This window comes from Oncorhynchus kisutch, unplaced genomic scaffold (genome assembly GCF_002021735.2).
Source record: "Oncorhynchus kisutch isolate 150728-3 unplaced genomic scaffold, Okis_V2 scaffold746, whole genome shotgun sequence".
NCBI classification, from domain to species: domain Eukaryota; kingdom Metazoa; phylum Chordata; class Actinopteri; order Salmoniformes; family Salmonidae; genus Oncorhynchus; species Oncorhynchus kisutch.
In genome coordinates, this window is record NW_022262691.1 from 71,187 (window position 1) to 86,917 (window position 15,731).

The window sequence follows — 15,731 nt, forward strand, 5'->3', positions numbered from 1 at the left end:
AGTTTCTTTTTAGATTTTAAGTGCGAACAAAAAAAACAAAAAAATTGTCGTTTCATGGCATGTCTCATTGCCATTATACATTTGTTTTTACCTCTTCCAACAGTTTGTATAGGTCATACTGTTTACACAGTACCCCAGTGGCCTAAGACACTGGCCTCCTAAGCCATGGATTGTGAGTTCTAGTCTTTTCTGAAGTGGCTGAGAGCAGAGTGGCGCAGCGGAAGCGTGCTGGGCCCATAACCCAGAGGTCGATGGATCGAAACCATCCTCTGCTAACCAGATTTTTTTTTTAATGAAACGCAAGCAGAAATTAGAAAGCTAAATTGAATTTGCGTCTCTCAGTGCTATCCAGTACACATTATTTTTACTGCTTCTATCAGTTCGTACTGTTTGCAGAAGGTAAACAGTGCCCCAGTGGCCTAAGACACTGGCCTCCTAAGCCATGGATTGTGAGTTCTAGTCTTTTCTGAAGTGGCTGAGAGCAGAGTGGCGCAGCGGAAGCGTGCTGGGCCCATAACCCAGAGGTCGATGGATCGAAACCATCCTCTGCTAAACAGTTTCTTTTTAGATTTTAAGTGCGAACAAAAAAAACAAAAAAATTGTCGTTTCATGGCATGTCTCATTGCCATTATACATTTGTTTTTACCTCTTCCAACAGTTTGTATAGGTCATACTGTTTACACAGTACCCCAGTGGCCTAAGACACTGGCCTCCTAAGCCATGGATTGTGAGTTCTAGTCTTTTCTGAAGTGGCTGAGAGCAGAGTGGCGCAGCGGAAGCGTGCTGGGCCCATAACCCAGAGGTCGATGGATCGAAACCATCCTCTGCTAACCAGATTTTTTTTTAATGAAACGCAAGCAGAAATTAGAAAGCTAAATTGAATTTGCGTCTCTCAGTGCTATCCAGTACACATTATTTTTACTGCTTCTATCAGTTCGTACTGTTTGCAGAAGGTAAACAGTGCCCCAGTGGCCTAAGACACTGGCCTCCTAAGCCATGGATTGTGAGTTCTAGTCTTTTCTGAAGTGGCTGAGAGCAGAGTGGCGCAGCGGAAGCGTGCTGGGCCCATAACCCAGAGGTCGATGGATCGAAACCATCCTCTGCTAAACAGTTTTTTTTTTTATGAAACGCGAACAAAAAAAAAAAAGCTAAATTGAATTTCATGGCATGTCTCATTGCCATTATACATTTGTTTTTACCTCTTCCAACAGTTTGTATAGGTCATACTGTTTACACAGTACCCCAGTGGCCTAAGACACTGGCCTCCTAAGCCATGGATTGTGAGTTCTAGTCTTTTCTGAAGTGGCTGAGAGCAGAGTGGCGCAGCGGAAGCGTGCTGGGCCCATAACCCAGAGGTCGATGGATCGAAACCATCCTCTGCTAACCAGATTTTTTTTTAATGAAACGCAAGCAGAAATTAGAAAGCTAAATTGAATTTGCGTCTCTCAGTGCTATCCAGTACACATTATTTTTACTGCTTCTATCAGTTCGTACTGTTTGCAGAAGGTAAACAGTGCCCCAGTGGCCTAAGACACTGGCCTCCTAAGCCATGGATTGTGAGTTCTAGTCTTTTCTGAAGTGGCTGAGAGCAGAGTGGCGCAGCGGAAGCGTGCTGGGCCCATAACCCAGAGGTCGATGGATCGAAACCATCCTCTGCTAAACAGTTTCTTTTTAGATTTTAAGTGCGAACAAAAAAACAAAAAAAATGTCGTTTCATGGCATGTCTCATTGCCATTATACATTTGTTTTTACCTCTTCCAACAGTTTGTATAGGTCATACTGTTTACACAGTACCCCAGTGGCCTAAGACACTGGCCTCCTAAGCCATGGATTGTGAGTTCTAGTCTTTTCTGAAGTGGCTGAGAGCAGAGTGGCGCAGCGGAAGCGTGCTGGGCCCATAACCCAGAGGTCGATGGATCGAAACCATCCTCTGCTAACCAGATTTTTTTTTAATGAAACGCAAGCAGAAATTAGAAAGCTAAATTGAATTTGCGTCTCTCAGTGCTATCCAGTACACATTATTTTTACTGCTTCTATCAGTTCGTACTGTTTGCAGAAGGTAAACAGTGCCCCAGTGGCCTAAGATAAGGCACTGGCCTCCTAAGCCAGGGATTGTGGGTTCAAGTCTTTCTGGGGTGGCTGGAGCAGAGTGGCGCAGCGGAAGCGTGCTGGGCCCATAACCCAGAGGTCGATGGATCGAAACCATCCTCTGCTAAACAGTTTTTTTAGATTTTAAGTGCGAACAAAAAAAACAAAAAAAATTGTCGTTTCATGGCATGTCTCATTGCCATTATACATTTGTTTTTACCTCTTCCAACAGTTTGTATAGGTCATACTGTTTACACAGTACCCCAGTGGCCTAAGACACTGGCCTCCTAAGCCATGGATTGTGAGTTCTAGTCTTTTCTGAAGTGGCTGAGAGCAGAGTGGCGCAGCGGAAGCGTGCTGGGCCCATAACCCAGAGGTCGATGGATCGAAACCATCCTCTGCTAACCAGATTTTTTTTTAATGAAACGCAAGCAGAAATTAGAAAGCTAAATTGAATTTGCGTCTCTCAGTGCTATCCAGTACACATTATTTTTACTGCTTCTATCAGTTCGTACTGTTTGCAGAAGGTAAACAGTGCCCCAGTGGCCTAAGACACTGGCCTCCTAAGCCATGGATTGTGAGTTCAAGTCTTTTCTGAAGTGGCTGGAAGCAGAGTGGCGCAGCGGAAGCGTGCTGGGCCCATAACCCAGAGGTCGATGGATCGAAACCATCCTCTGCTAAACAGTTTCTTTTTAGATTTTAAGTGCGAACAAAAAAAACAAAAAAATTTGTCGTTTCATGGCATGTCTCATTGCCATTATACATTTGTTTTTACCTCTTCCAACAGTTTGTATAGGTCATACTGTTTACACAGTACCCCAGTGGCCTAAGACACTGGCCTCCTAAGCCATGGATTGTGAGTTCTAGTCTTTTCTGAAGTGGCTGAGAGCAGAGTGGCGCAGCGGAAGCGTGCTGGGCCCATAACCCAGAGGTCGATGGATCGAAACCATCCTCTGCTAACCAGATTTTTTTTTAATGAAACGCAAGCAGAAATTAGAAAGCTAAATTGAATTTGCGTCTCTCAGTGCTATCCAGTACACATTATTTTTACTGCTTCTATCAGTTCGTACTGTTTGCAGAAGGTAAACAGTGCCCCAGTGGCCTAAGACACTGGCCTCCTAAGCCATGGATTGTGAGTTCTAGTCTTTTCTGAAGTGGCTGAGAGCAGAGTGGCGCAGCGGAAGCGTGCTGGGCCCATAACCCAGAGGTCGATGGATCGAAACCATCCTCTGCTAAACAGTTTCTTTTTAGATTTTAAGTGCGAACAAAAAAAACAAAAAAATTGTCGTTTCATGGCATGTCTCATTGCCATTATACATTTGTTTTTACCTCTTCCAACAGTTTGTATAGGTCATACTGTTTACACAGTACCCCAGTGGCCTAAGACACTGGCCCTCCTAAGCCAATGGATTGTGAGTTCTAGTCTTTTCTGAAGTGGCTGAGACGGAGTGGCGCAGCGGAAGCGTGCTGGGCCCATAACCCAGAGGTCGATGGATCGAAAACCATCCTCTGCTAACAGATTTTTTTTTTTATGAAACGCAAGCAGAAATTAGAAAGCTAATTGCATTTGCGTCTCTCAGTGCTATCCAGTACACATTATTTTTACTGCTTCTATCAGTTCGTACTGTTTGCAGAAGGTAAACAGTGCCCCAGTGGCCTAATGGATAAGGCACTGGCCTCCTAAGCCAGGGATTGTGGGTTCAAGTCCCATCTGGGGTGGATGGAAGCAGAGTGGCGCAGCGGAAGCGTGCTGGGCCCATAACCCAGAGGTCGATGGATCGAAACCATCCTCTGCTAAACAGTTTCTTTTTAGATTTTAAGTGCGAACAAAAAAAACAAAAAAAATTGTCGTTTCATGGCATGTCTCATTGCCATTATACATTTGTTTTTACCTCTTCCAACAGTTTGTATAGGTCATACTGTTTACACAGTACCCCAGTGGCCTAAGACACTGGCCTCCTAAGCCATGGATTGTGAGTTCTAGTCTTTTCTGAAGTGGCTGAGAGCAGAGTGGCGCAGCGGAAGCGTGCTGGGCCCATAACCCAGAGGTCGATGGATCGAAACCATCCTCTGCTAACCAGATTTTTTTTTAATGAAACGCAAGCAGAAATTAGAAAGCTAAATTGAATTTGCGTCTCTCAGTGCTATCCAGTACACATTATTTTTACTGCTTCTATCAGTTCGTACTGTTTGCAGAAGGTAAACAGTGCCCCAGTGGCCTAAGACACTGGCCTCCTAAGCCATGGATTGTGAGTTCTAGTCTTTTCTGAAGTGGCTGAGAGCAGAGTGGCGCAGCGGAAGCGTGCTGGGCCCATAACCCAGAGGTCGATGGATCGAAACCATCCTCTGCTAACCAGATTTTTTTAAAATAATGAAACGCAAGCAGAAATTAGAAAGCTAAATTGAATTTGCGTCTCTCAGTGCTATCCAGTACACATTATTTTTACTGCTTCTATCAGTTCGTACTGTTTGCAGAAGGTAAACAGTGCCCCAGTGGCCTAAGACACTGGCCTCCTAAGCCATGGATTGTGAGTTCTAGTCTTTTCTGAAGTGGCTGAGAGCAGAGTGGCGCAGCGGAAGCGTGCTGGGCCCATAACCCAGAGGTCGATGGATCGAAACCATCCTCTGCTAACAGTTTCTTTTTAGATTTTAAGTGCGAACAAAAAAAACAAAAAATTTGTCGTTTCATGGCATGTCTCATTGCCATTATACATTTGTTTTTACCTCTTCCAACAGTTTGTATAGGTCATACTGTTTACACAGTACCCCAGTGGCCTAAGACACTGGCCTCCTAAGCCATGGATTGTGAGTTCTAGTCTTTTCTGAAGTGGCTGAGAGCAGAGTGGCGCAGCGGAAGCGTGCTGGGCCCATAACCCAGAGGTCGATGGATCGAAACCATCCTCTGCTAACCAGATTTTTTTTTTGAAACGCAAGCAGAAATTAGAAAGCTAAATTGAATTTGCGTCTCTCAGTGCTATCCAGTACACATTATTTTTACTGCTTCTATCAGTTCGTACTGTTTGCAGAAGGTAAACAGTGCCCCAGTGGCCTAAGACACTGGCCTCCTAAGCCATGGATTGTGAGTTCTAGTCTTTTCTGAAGTGGCTGAGAGCAGAGTGGCGCAGCGGAAGCGTGCTGGGCCCATAACCCAGAGGTCGATGGATCGAAACCATCCTCTGCTAAACAGTTTCTTTTTAGATTTTAAGTGCGAACAAAAAAAACAAAAAAAATTGTCGTTTCATTGGCATGTCTCATTGCCATTATACATTTGTTTTTACCTCTTCCAACAGTTTGTATAGGTCATACTGTTTACACAGTACCCCAGTGGCCTAAGACACTGGCCTCCTAAGCCATGGATTGTGAGTTCTAGTCTTTTCTGAAGTGGCTGAGAGCAGAGTGGCGCAGCGGAAGCGTGCTGGGCCCATAACCCAGAGGTCGATGGATCGAAACCATCCTCTGCTAACCAGATTTTTTTTTTATGAAACGCAAGCAGAAATTAGAAAGCTAAATTGAATTTGCGTCTCTCAGTGCTATCCAGTACACATTATTTTTACTGCTTCTATCAGTTCGTACTGTTTGCAGAAGGTAAACAGTGCCCCAGTGGCCTAAGACACTGGCCTCCTAAGCCATGGATTGTGAGTTCTAGTCTTTTCTGAAGTGGCTGAGAGCAGAGTGGCGCAGCGGAAGCGTGCTGGGCCCATAACCCAGAGGTCGATGGATCGAAACCATCCTCTGCTAACCAGATTTTTTTTTAATGAAACGCAAGCAGAAATTAGAAAGCTAAATTGAATTTGCGTCTCTCAGTGCTATCCAGTACACATTATTTTTACTGCTTCTATCAGTTCGTACTGTTTGCAGAAGGTAAACAGTGCCCCAGTGGCCTAATGGATAAGGCACTGGCCTCCTAAGCCATGGATTGTGGTTCTAGTCTTTTCTGGGGTGGCTGGAGCAGAGTGGCGCAGCGGAAGCGTGCTGGGCCCATAACCCAGAGGTCGATGGATCGAAACCATCCTCTGCTAAACAGTTTCTTTTTAGATTTTAAGTGCGAACAAAAAAACAAAAAAATTGTCGTTTCATGGCATGTCTCATTGCCATTATACATTTGTTTTTACCTCTTCCAACAGTTTGTATAGGTCATACTGTTTACACAGTACCCCAGTGGCCTAAGACACTGGCCTCCTAAGCCATGGATTGTGAGTTCTAGTCTTTTCTGAAGTGGCTGAGAGCAGAGTGGCGCAGCGGAAGCGTGCTGGGCCCATAACCCAGAGGTCGATGGATCGAAACCATCCTCTGCTAACCAGATTTTTTTTAATGAAACGCAAGCAGAAATTAGAAAGCTAAATTGAATTTGCGTCTCTCAGTGCTATCCAGTACACATTATTTTTACTGCTTCTATCAGTTCGTACTGTTTGCAGAAGGTAAACAGTGCCCCAGTGGCCTAATGGATAAGGCACTGGCCTCCTAAGCCATGGATTGTGGGTTCAAGTCTTTCTGGGGTGGATGGAAGCAGAGTGGCGCAGCGGAAGCGTGCTGGGCCCATAACCCAGAGGTCGATGGATCGAACCATCCTCTGCTAAACAGTTTTCTTTTAGATTTTAAGTGCGAACAAAAAAACAAAAAAAAATTGTCGTTTCATGGCATGTCTCATTGCCAGTATACATTTGTTTTTACCTCTTCCAACCGTTTGATAGGTCATACGTGTTTACACAGTACCCAGTGGCCTAAGACACTGGCCCTCCTAAGCCATGGATTGTGAGTTCTAGTCTTTTCTGAAGTGGCTGAGAGCAGAGTGGCGCAGCGGAAAGCGTGCTGGGCCCATAACCCAGAGGTCGATGGAGTCGAAACCATCCTCTGCTAACCAGATTTTTTTTATGAAACCGCAAGCAGAAATTAGAAAGCTAAATTGAATTTGCGTCTCTCAGTGCTATCCAGTACACATTATTTTACTGCTTCTATCAGTTCGTACTGTTTGCAGAAGGTAAACAGTGCCCCAGTGGCCTAAGACACGTGGCCTCCTAAGCCATGGATTGTGAGTTCTAGTCTTTTCTGAAGTGGCTGAGAGCAGAGTGGCGCAGCGGAAGCGTGCTGGGCCCATAACCCAGAGGTCGATGGATCGAAACCATCCTCTGCTAACCAGATTTTTTTTAATGAAACGCAAGCAGAAATTAGAAAGCTAAATTGAATTTGCGTCTCTCAGTGCTATCCAGTACACATTATTTTTACTGCTTCTATCAGTTCGTACTGTTTGCAGAAGGTAAACAGTGCCCCAGTGGCCTAATGATAAGGCACTGGCCTCCTAAGCCATGGATTGTGAGTTCTAGTCTTTTCTGGGTGGCTGGAGCAGAGTGGCGCAGCGGAAGCGTGCTGGGCCCATAACCCAGAGGTCGATGGATCGAAACCATCCTCTGCTAAACAGTTTCTTTTTAGATTTTAAGTGCGAACAAAAAAACAAAAAAAATTGTCATTTCATGGCATGTCTCATTGCCATTATACATTTGTTTTTACCTCTTCCAACAGTTTGTATAGGTCATACTGTTTACACAGTACCCCAGTGGCCTAAGACACTGGCCTCCTAAGGCCATGGATTGTGAGTTCTAGTCTTTTCTGAAGTGGCTGAGAGCAGAGTGGCGCAGCGGAAGCGTGCTGGGCCCATAACCCAGAGGTCGATGGATCGAAACCATCCTCTGCTAACCAGATTTTTTTTTATGAAACGCAAGCAGAAATTAGAAAGCTAAATTGAATTTTGCGTCTCTCAGTGCTATCCAGTACACATTATTTTTACTGCTTCTATCAGTTCGTACTGTTTGCAGAAGGTAAACAGTGCCCCAGTGGCCTAAGACACTGGCCTCCTAAGCCATGGATTGTGAGTTCTAGTCTTTCTGAAGTGGCTGAGAAGCAGAGTGGCGCAGCGGAAGCGTGCTGGGCCCATAACCCAGAGGTCGTGGATCGAAACCATCCTCTGCAAACAGTTTCTTTTTAGATTTTAAGTGCGAACAAAAAAAAACAAAAAAATTGTCATTTCATGGCATGTCTCATTGCCATTATACATTTGTTTTTTACCTCTTCCAACAGTTGTGTATAGGTCATACTGTTTACACAGTACCCAGTGGCCTAAGACACTGGCCTCCTAAGCCATGGATTGTGAGTTCTAGTCTTTTCTGAAGTGGCTGAGAGCAGAGTGGCGCAAGCGGAAGCGTGCTGGCCCATAACCCAGAGGTCGATGGATCGAAACCATCCTCTGCTAACCAGATTTTTTTTTTTAATGAAACGCAAGCAGAAATTAGAAAGCTAAATTGAATTTGCGTCTCTCAGTGCTATCCAGTACACATTATTTTTACTGCTTCTATCAGTTCGTACTGTTTGCAGAAGGTAAACAGTGCCCCAGTGGCCTAAGACACTGGCCTCTAAGCCATGGATTGTGAGTTCTAGTCTTTTCTGAAGTGGCTGAGAGCAGAGTGGCGCAGCGGAAGCGTGCTGGGCCCTAACCCAGAAGGTCCGATGAGCTCGAAACCAATCCTCTCTAACCAGATTTTTTTTTTAATGAAACGCAAGCAGAATTAGAAAGCTAAATTGAATTTGCGTCTCTCAGTGCTATCCAGTACACATTATTTTTACTGCTTCTATCAGTTCGTACTGTTTGCAGAAGGTAAAGCAAGTGCCCCAGTGGCCTAAGACACTGGCCTCCTAAGCCATGGATTGTGGTTCTAGGTCTTTCTGAAGTGGCTGAGAGCAGAGTGCGCAGCGGAAGCGTGCTTGGGCCCATAACCCAGAGGTCGATGGATCGAAACCATCCTCTGCTAAACAGTTTCTTTTTAGATTTTAAGTGCGAACAAAAAAAACAAAAAAAATTGTCATTTCATGGCATGTCTCATTGCCATTATACATTTGTTTTTACCTCTTCCAACAGTTTGTATAGGTCATACTGTTTACACAGTACCCCAGTGGCCTAAGACACTGGCCTCCTAAGCCATGGATTGTGAGTTCTAGTCTTTTCTGAAGTGGCTGAGAGCAGAGTGGCGCAGCGGAAGCGTGCTGGGCCCATAACCCAGAGGTCGATGGATCGAAACCATCCTCTGCTAACCAGATTTTTTTTTAATGAAACGCAAGCAGAAATTAGAAAGCTAAATTGAATTTGCGTCTCTCAGTGCTATCCAGTACACATTATTTTTACTGCTTCTATCAGTTCGTACTGTTTGCAGAAGGTAAACAGTGCCCCAGTGGCCTAATGGATAAGGCACTGGCCTCCTAAGCCAGGGATTGTGGGTTCAAGTCCCATCTGGGGTGGATGGAAGCAGAGTGGCGCAGCGGAAGCGTGCTGGGCCCATAACCCAGAGGTCGATGGATCGAAACCATCCTCTGCTAAACAGTTTCTTTTTAGATTTTAAGTGCGAACAAAAAAAACAAAAAAAATTGTCGTTTCATGGCATGGTCTCATTGCCATTATACATTTGTTTTTACCTCTTCCAACAGTTTGTATAGGTCATACTGTTAACAGTACCCCAGTGGCCTAAGACACTGGCCTCCTAAGCCATGGATTGTGAGTTCTAGTCTTTTCTGAAGTGGCTGAGAGCAGAGTGGCGCAGCGGAAGCGTGCTGGGCCCATAACCAGAGGTCGATGGATCGAAAACCATCCTCTGCTAACCAGATTTTTTTTAATGAAACGCAAGCAGAAATTAGAAAGCTAAATTGAATTTGCGTCTCTCAGTGCTATCCAGTACACATTATTTTTACTGCTTCTATCAGTTCGTACTGTTTGCAGAAGGTAAACAGTGCCCCCAGTGGCCTAATGGATAGGCACTGGCCTCCTAAGCCAGGATTGTGGGTTCAAGTCCTTTTCTGAAGGTGGATGGAGAGCAGAGTGGCGCAGCGGAACCGTGCTGGGCCCATAACCCAGAGGTCGATGGATCGAAACCATCCTCTGCTAAACAGTTTCTTTTTAGATTTTAAGTGCGAACAAAAAAACAAAAAAAATTGTCGTTTCATGGCATGTCTCATTGCCATTATACATTTGTTTTTACCTCTTCCAACAGTTTGTATAGGTCATACTGTTTACACAGTACCCCAGTGGCCTAAGACACTGGCCTCCTAAGCCATGGATTGTGAGTTCTAGTCTTTTCTGAAGTGGCTGAGAGCAGAGTGGCGCAGCGGAAGCGTGCTGGGCCCATAACCCAGAGGTCGATGGATCGAAACCATCCTCTGCCTAACCAGATTTTTTTTTATGAAACGCAAGCAGAAATTAGAAAGCTAAATTGATTGCGTCTCTCAGTGCTATCCAGTACACATTATTTTTACTGCTTCTATCAGTTCGTACTGTTTGCAGAAGGTAAACAGTGCCCCAGTGGCCTAAGACACTGGCCTCCTAAGCCATGGATTGTGAGTTCTAGTCTTTTCTGAAGTGGCTGAGAGCAGAGTGGCGCAGCGGAACCGTGCTGGGCCCATAACCCAGAGGTCGATGGATTCGAAACCATCCTCTGCTAAAACAGTTTCTTTTTAGATTTTAAAGTGCGAACAAAAAAAACAAAAAAAATTGTCATTTCATGGCATGTCTCATTGCATTATACATTTGTTTTTACCTCTTCCAAACAGTTTGTATAGGTCATACTGTTTACACAGTACCCAGTGGCCTAAGACACTGGCCTCCTAAGCCATGGATTTGTGAGTTCTAGTCTTTTCTGAAGTGGCTGAGAGCAGAGTGGCGCAGCGGAAGCGTGCTGGGCCCATAACCCAGAGGTCGATGGATCGAAACCATCCTCTGCTAACCAGATTTTTTTTTATGAAACGCAAGCAGAAATTAGAAAGCTAAATTGAAATTTGCGTCTCTCAGTGCTATCCAGTACACATTATTTTACTGCTTCTATAGTTCGTACTGTTTGCAGAAGGTAAACAGTGCCCCCAGTGGCCTAAGACACTGGCCTCCTAAGCCATGGGATTGTGAGTTCAGTCTTTTCTGAGTGGCTGGAGCAGAGTGGCGAGCGGAAGCGTGGCTGGGCCCACTAACCCAGAGGTCGATGGATCGAAACCATCCTCTGCCAAAACAGTTTCTTTTTAGATTTTAAGTGCGAACAAAAAAACAAAAAAAATTGTCGTTTCAGGCATGTCTCATTGCCATTATACATTTGTTTTTACCTCTTCCAACAGTTTGTATAGGTCATACTGTTTACACAGTACCCCAGTGGCCTAAGACACTGGCCTCCTAAGCCATGGATTGTGAGTTCTAGTCTTTTCTGAAGTGGCTGAGAGCAGAGTGGCGCCGCGGAAGCGTGCTGGGCCCATAACCCAGAGGTCGATGGATCGAAAACCATCCTCTGCTAACCAGATTTTTTTTAATGAACGCAAGCAGAAATTAGAAAGCTAAATGAATTTGCGTCTCTCAGTGCTATCCAGTACAACATTATTTTACTGCTTCTATCAGTTCGTACTGTTTGCAGAAGGTAAACAGTGCCCCAGTGGCCTAATGGATAAGGCACTGGCCTCCTAAGCCAGGGATTGTGGTTCAAGTCCATCTGGGGTGGATGGAAGCAGAGTGGCGCAGCGGAAGCGTGCTGGGCCCATAACCCAGAGGTCGATGGATCGAAACCATCCTCTGCTAAACAGTTTCTTTTTAGATTTTAAGTGCGAACAAAAAAAACAAAAAAAATTGTCGTTTCATGGCATGTCTCATTGCCATTATACATTTGTTTTTACTCTTCCAACAGTTTGTATAGGTCATACTGTTTACACAGTACCCCAGTGGCCTAAGACACTGGCCTCCCTAAGCCATGGATTGTGAGTTCTAGTCCTTTCTGAAGTGGCTGAGAGCAGAGTGGCGCAGCGGAAGCGTGCTGGGCCCATAACCCAGAGGTCGATGGATCGAAACCATCCTCTGCTAACCAGATTTTTTTTTTATGAAACGCAAGCAGAAATTAGAAAGCTAAATTGAATTTGCGTCTCTCAGTGCTATCCAGTACACATTATTTTTACTGCTTCTATCAGTTCGTACTGTTTGCAGAAGGTAAACAGTGCCCCAGTGGCCTAAGACACTGGCCTCCTAAGCCATGGATTGTGAGTTCTAGTCTTTTCTGAAGTGGCTGAGAGCAGAGTGGCGCAGCGGAAGCGTGCTGGGCCCATAACCCAGAGGTCGATGGATCGAAACCATCCTCTGCTAAACAGTTTTCTTTTTAGATTTTAAGTGCGAACAAAAAAAACAAAAAAAATTGTCATTTCATGGCATGTCTCATTGCCATTATACATTTGTTTTTACCTCTTCCAACAGTTTTGTATAGGTCATACTGTTTACACAGTACCCAGTGGCCTAAGACACTGGCCTCCTAAGCCATGGATGTGAGTTCTAGTCTTTTCTGAAGTGGCTGAGAGCAGAGTGGCGCAGCGGAAGCGTGCTGGGCCCATAACCCAGAGGTCGATGGATCGAACCATCCTCTGCTAACCAGATTTTTTTTTATGAAACGCAAGCAGAAATTAGAAAGCTAAATTGAATTTGCGTCTCTCAGTGCTATCCAGTACACATTATTTTTACTGCTTCTATCAAGTTTCGTACTGTTTGCAGAAGGTAAACAGTGCCGCCAGTGGCCTAAGACACTGGCCTCCTAAGCCATGGATTGTGAGTTCTACGGTCTTTTCTGAAGTGCTGAGAGCAGAGTGGCGCAGCGGAGCGTGCTGGGCCCATAACCCAGAGGTCGATGGATCGAAACCATCCTCTGCTAAACAGTTTCTTTTTAGATTTTTAAGTGCGAACAAAAAAAAACAAAAAAATTGTCGTTTCATGGCATGTCTCATTGCCATTATACATTTGTTTTTTACCTCTTCCAACAGTTTGTATAGGTCATACTGTTTACACAGTACCCCAGTGGCCTAAGACACTGGCCTCCTAAGCCATGGATTGTGAGTTCTAGTCTTTTTCTGAAGTGGCTGAGAAGCAGAGTGGCGCAGCGGAAGCGTGCTGGGCCCATAACCCAGAGGTCGATGGATCGAAACCATCCTCTGCTAACCAGATTTTTTTTTAATGAAACGCAAGCAGAAATTAGAAAGCTAAATTGAATTTGCGTCTCTCAGTGCTATCCAGTACACATTATTTTTACTGCTTCTATCAGTTCGTACTGTTTGCAGAAGGTAAACAGTGCCCCAGTGGCCTAAGACACTGGCCTCCTAAGCCATGGATTGTGAGTTCTAGTCTTTTCTGAAGTGGCTGAGAGCAGAGTGGCGCAGCGGAAGCGTGCTGGGCCCATAACCCAGAGGTCGATGGATCGAAACCATCCTCTGCTAAACAGTTTCTTTTTGTAGATTTTAAGTGCGAAAAAAAAAACAAAAAAAATTGTCATTTCAGTGCATGTCTCATTGCCATTATACATTTGTTTTTTACCTCTTCCAACAGTTTGTATAGTACATATCTGTTTCACAGTACCCCAGTGGCCTTAAGACCACTGGCCTCCTAAGCCATACGGATTGGTGCCGTTCTAAGTCTTTTTCTGAAGTGCTCGAGAGCAGAGTGGCGCCAGCGGAATCGTGCTGGGCCCATAACCCCAGGAGGCTCGATGGATCGAACCATCCTCTGCTAACCAGATTTTTTTTTTAATGAAACGCAAGCAGAAATTAGAAAGCCTAAATTGCATTTCGTCTTCTCAGTGCTATCCAGTACACATTATTTTTACTGCTTCTATCAGTTCGTACTGGTTTGCAGAAGGTAAACCCAGTGCCCCTAGTGGCCTAATGGATAGGCACTGTCCTCCTAAGCCAGGGGATTGTGAGCTTTCGTAGTCCTTTCTGAGGGCTGCGGATGGAAGCAGAGTGGCGCAGCGGAAGCGTGCTGGGCCCCATAACCCAGAGGTCGATGGATCGAAACCATCCTCTGCTAAACAGTTTCTTTTTAGATTTAAGTGCGAACAAAAAAACAAAAAAAATTGTCATTTCATGGCATGTCTCATTGCCATTATACATTTGTTTTTACCTCTTCCAACAGTTTGTATAGGTCATACTGTTTACACAGTACCCCAGTGGCCTAAGACACTGGCCTCCTAAGCCATGGATTGTGAGTTCTAGTCTTTTCTGAAGTGGCTGAGAGCAGAGTGGCGCAGCGGAAGCGTGCTGGCCCATAACCCAGAGGTCGATGGATCGAAACCATCCTCTGCTAACCAGATTTTTTTTTTAATGAAACGCAAGCAGAAATTAGAAGCTAATTGAATTTGCGTCTCTCAGTGCTATCCAGTACACATTATTTTACTGCTTCTATCAGTTCGTACTTGTTTGCAGAAGGTAAACAGTGCCCCAGTGGCCTAAGACACTGGCCTCCTAAGCCATGGATTGTGAGTTCTAGTCTTTTCTGAAGTGGCTGAGAGCAGAGTGGCGCAGCGGAAGCGTGCTGGGCCCATAACCCAGAGGTCGATGGATCGAAACCATCCTCTGCTAAACAGTTTCTTTTTAGATTTTTAAGTGCGGAACAAAAAAAACAAAAAAAATTGTCATTTCATGGCATGTCTCATTGCCATTATACATTTGTTTTTACCTCTTCCAACAGTTTGTATAGGTCATACTGTTTACACAGTACCCCAGTGGCCTAAGACACTGGCCTCCTAAGCCATGGATTGTGAGTTCTAGTCTTTTCTGAAGTGGCTGAGAGCAGAGTGGCGCAGCGGAAGCGTGCTGGGCCCATAACCCAGAGGTCGATGGATCGAAACCATCCTCTGCTAACCAGATTTTTTTTTAATGAAACGCAAGCAGAAATTAGAAAGCTAAATTGAATTTGCGTCTCTCAGTGCTATCCAGTACACATTATTTTTACTGCTTCTATCAGTTCGTACTGTTTGCAGAAGGTAAACAGTGCCCCAGTGGCCTAATGGATAAGGCACTGGCCTCCTAAGCCAGGGATTGTGGGTTCAAGTCCCATCTGGGGTGGATGGAAGCAGAGTGGCGCAGCGGAAGCGTGCTGGGCCCATAACCCAGAGGTCGATGGATCGAAACCATCCTCTGCTAAACGAGTTTCTTTTTAGATTTAAGTGCGAACCAAAAAAAACAAAAAAATTGTCCGTTTCATGGCATGTCTCATTGCCATTATACATTTGTTTTTACCTCTTCCAACAGTTTGTATAGGTCATACTGTTACACAGTACCCCAGTGGCCTAAGACACTGCCTCCTAAGCCATGGATTGTGAGTTCTAGTCTTTTTCTGAAGTGGCTGAGAGCAGAGTGGCGCAGCGGAAGCGTGCTGGGCCATAACCCAGAGGTCGATGGATCGAAACCATCCTCTGCTAACCAGATTTTTTTTAATGAAACGCAAGCAGAAATTAGAAAAGCTAATTGAATTTGCGTCTCTCAGTGCTATCCAGTATACAGCATTATTTTTACTGCTTCTATCAGTTCGTACTGTTTGCAGAAGGTAAACAGTGCCCCAGTGGCCTAAGACACTGGCCCTCCTAAGCCAGGATGTTGAGTTTCTAGTCGTTTTCTGCAATGGCTGAGGAGCAGAGTGGTGCGCAGCGGGAAGCGTGCTGGGCCCATAACCCAGAGGTCGATGGATCGAAACCATCCTCTGCTAATACAGTTTTCTTTTTAGATTTTAAGTGCGAACAAAAAAAACAAAAAAAATTGTCGTTTCATGGCATGTCTCATTGCCATTATACATTTGTTTTTACCTCTTCCAACAGTTTGTATAG

General features: G+C 44.8%; 4 non-coding genes across 4 annotated transcripts; all 4 read left to right on the forward strand.

Annotated features, from left to right (window-relative positions):
- The first annotated feature begins 3,734 nt into the window (after nt 1-3,734).
- trnar-ccu (transfer RNA arginine (anticodon CCU)) lies at nt 3,735-3,807 on the forward strand. The gene has a single exon. It is a non-coding gene; the product is annotated as a tRNA-Arg (tRNA).
- Nucleotides 3,808-9,299: 5,492 nt separating this feature from the next.
- trnar-ccu (transfer RNA arginine (anticodon CCU)) lies at nt 9,300-9,372 on the forward strand. The gene has a single exon. It is a non-coding gene; the product is annotated as a tRNA-Arg (tRNA).
- A 2,156-nt stretch (nt 9,373-11,528) lies between these two features.
- trnar-ccu (transfer RNA arginine (anticodon CCU)) lies at nt 11,529-11,599 on the forward strand. Its single transcript has one exon. It is a non-coding gene; the product is annotated as a tRNA-Arg (tRNA).
- Nucleotides 11,600-14,900: 3,301 nt separating this feature from the next.
- Nucleotides 14,901-14,973, forward strand: trnar-ccu (transfer RNA arginine (anticodon CCU)). Its single transcript has one exon. It is a non-coding gene; the product is annotated as a tRNA-Arg (tRNA).
- The last annotated feature ends 758 nt before the right edge of the window (nt 14,974-15,731 follow it).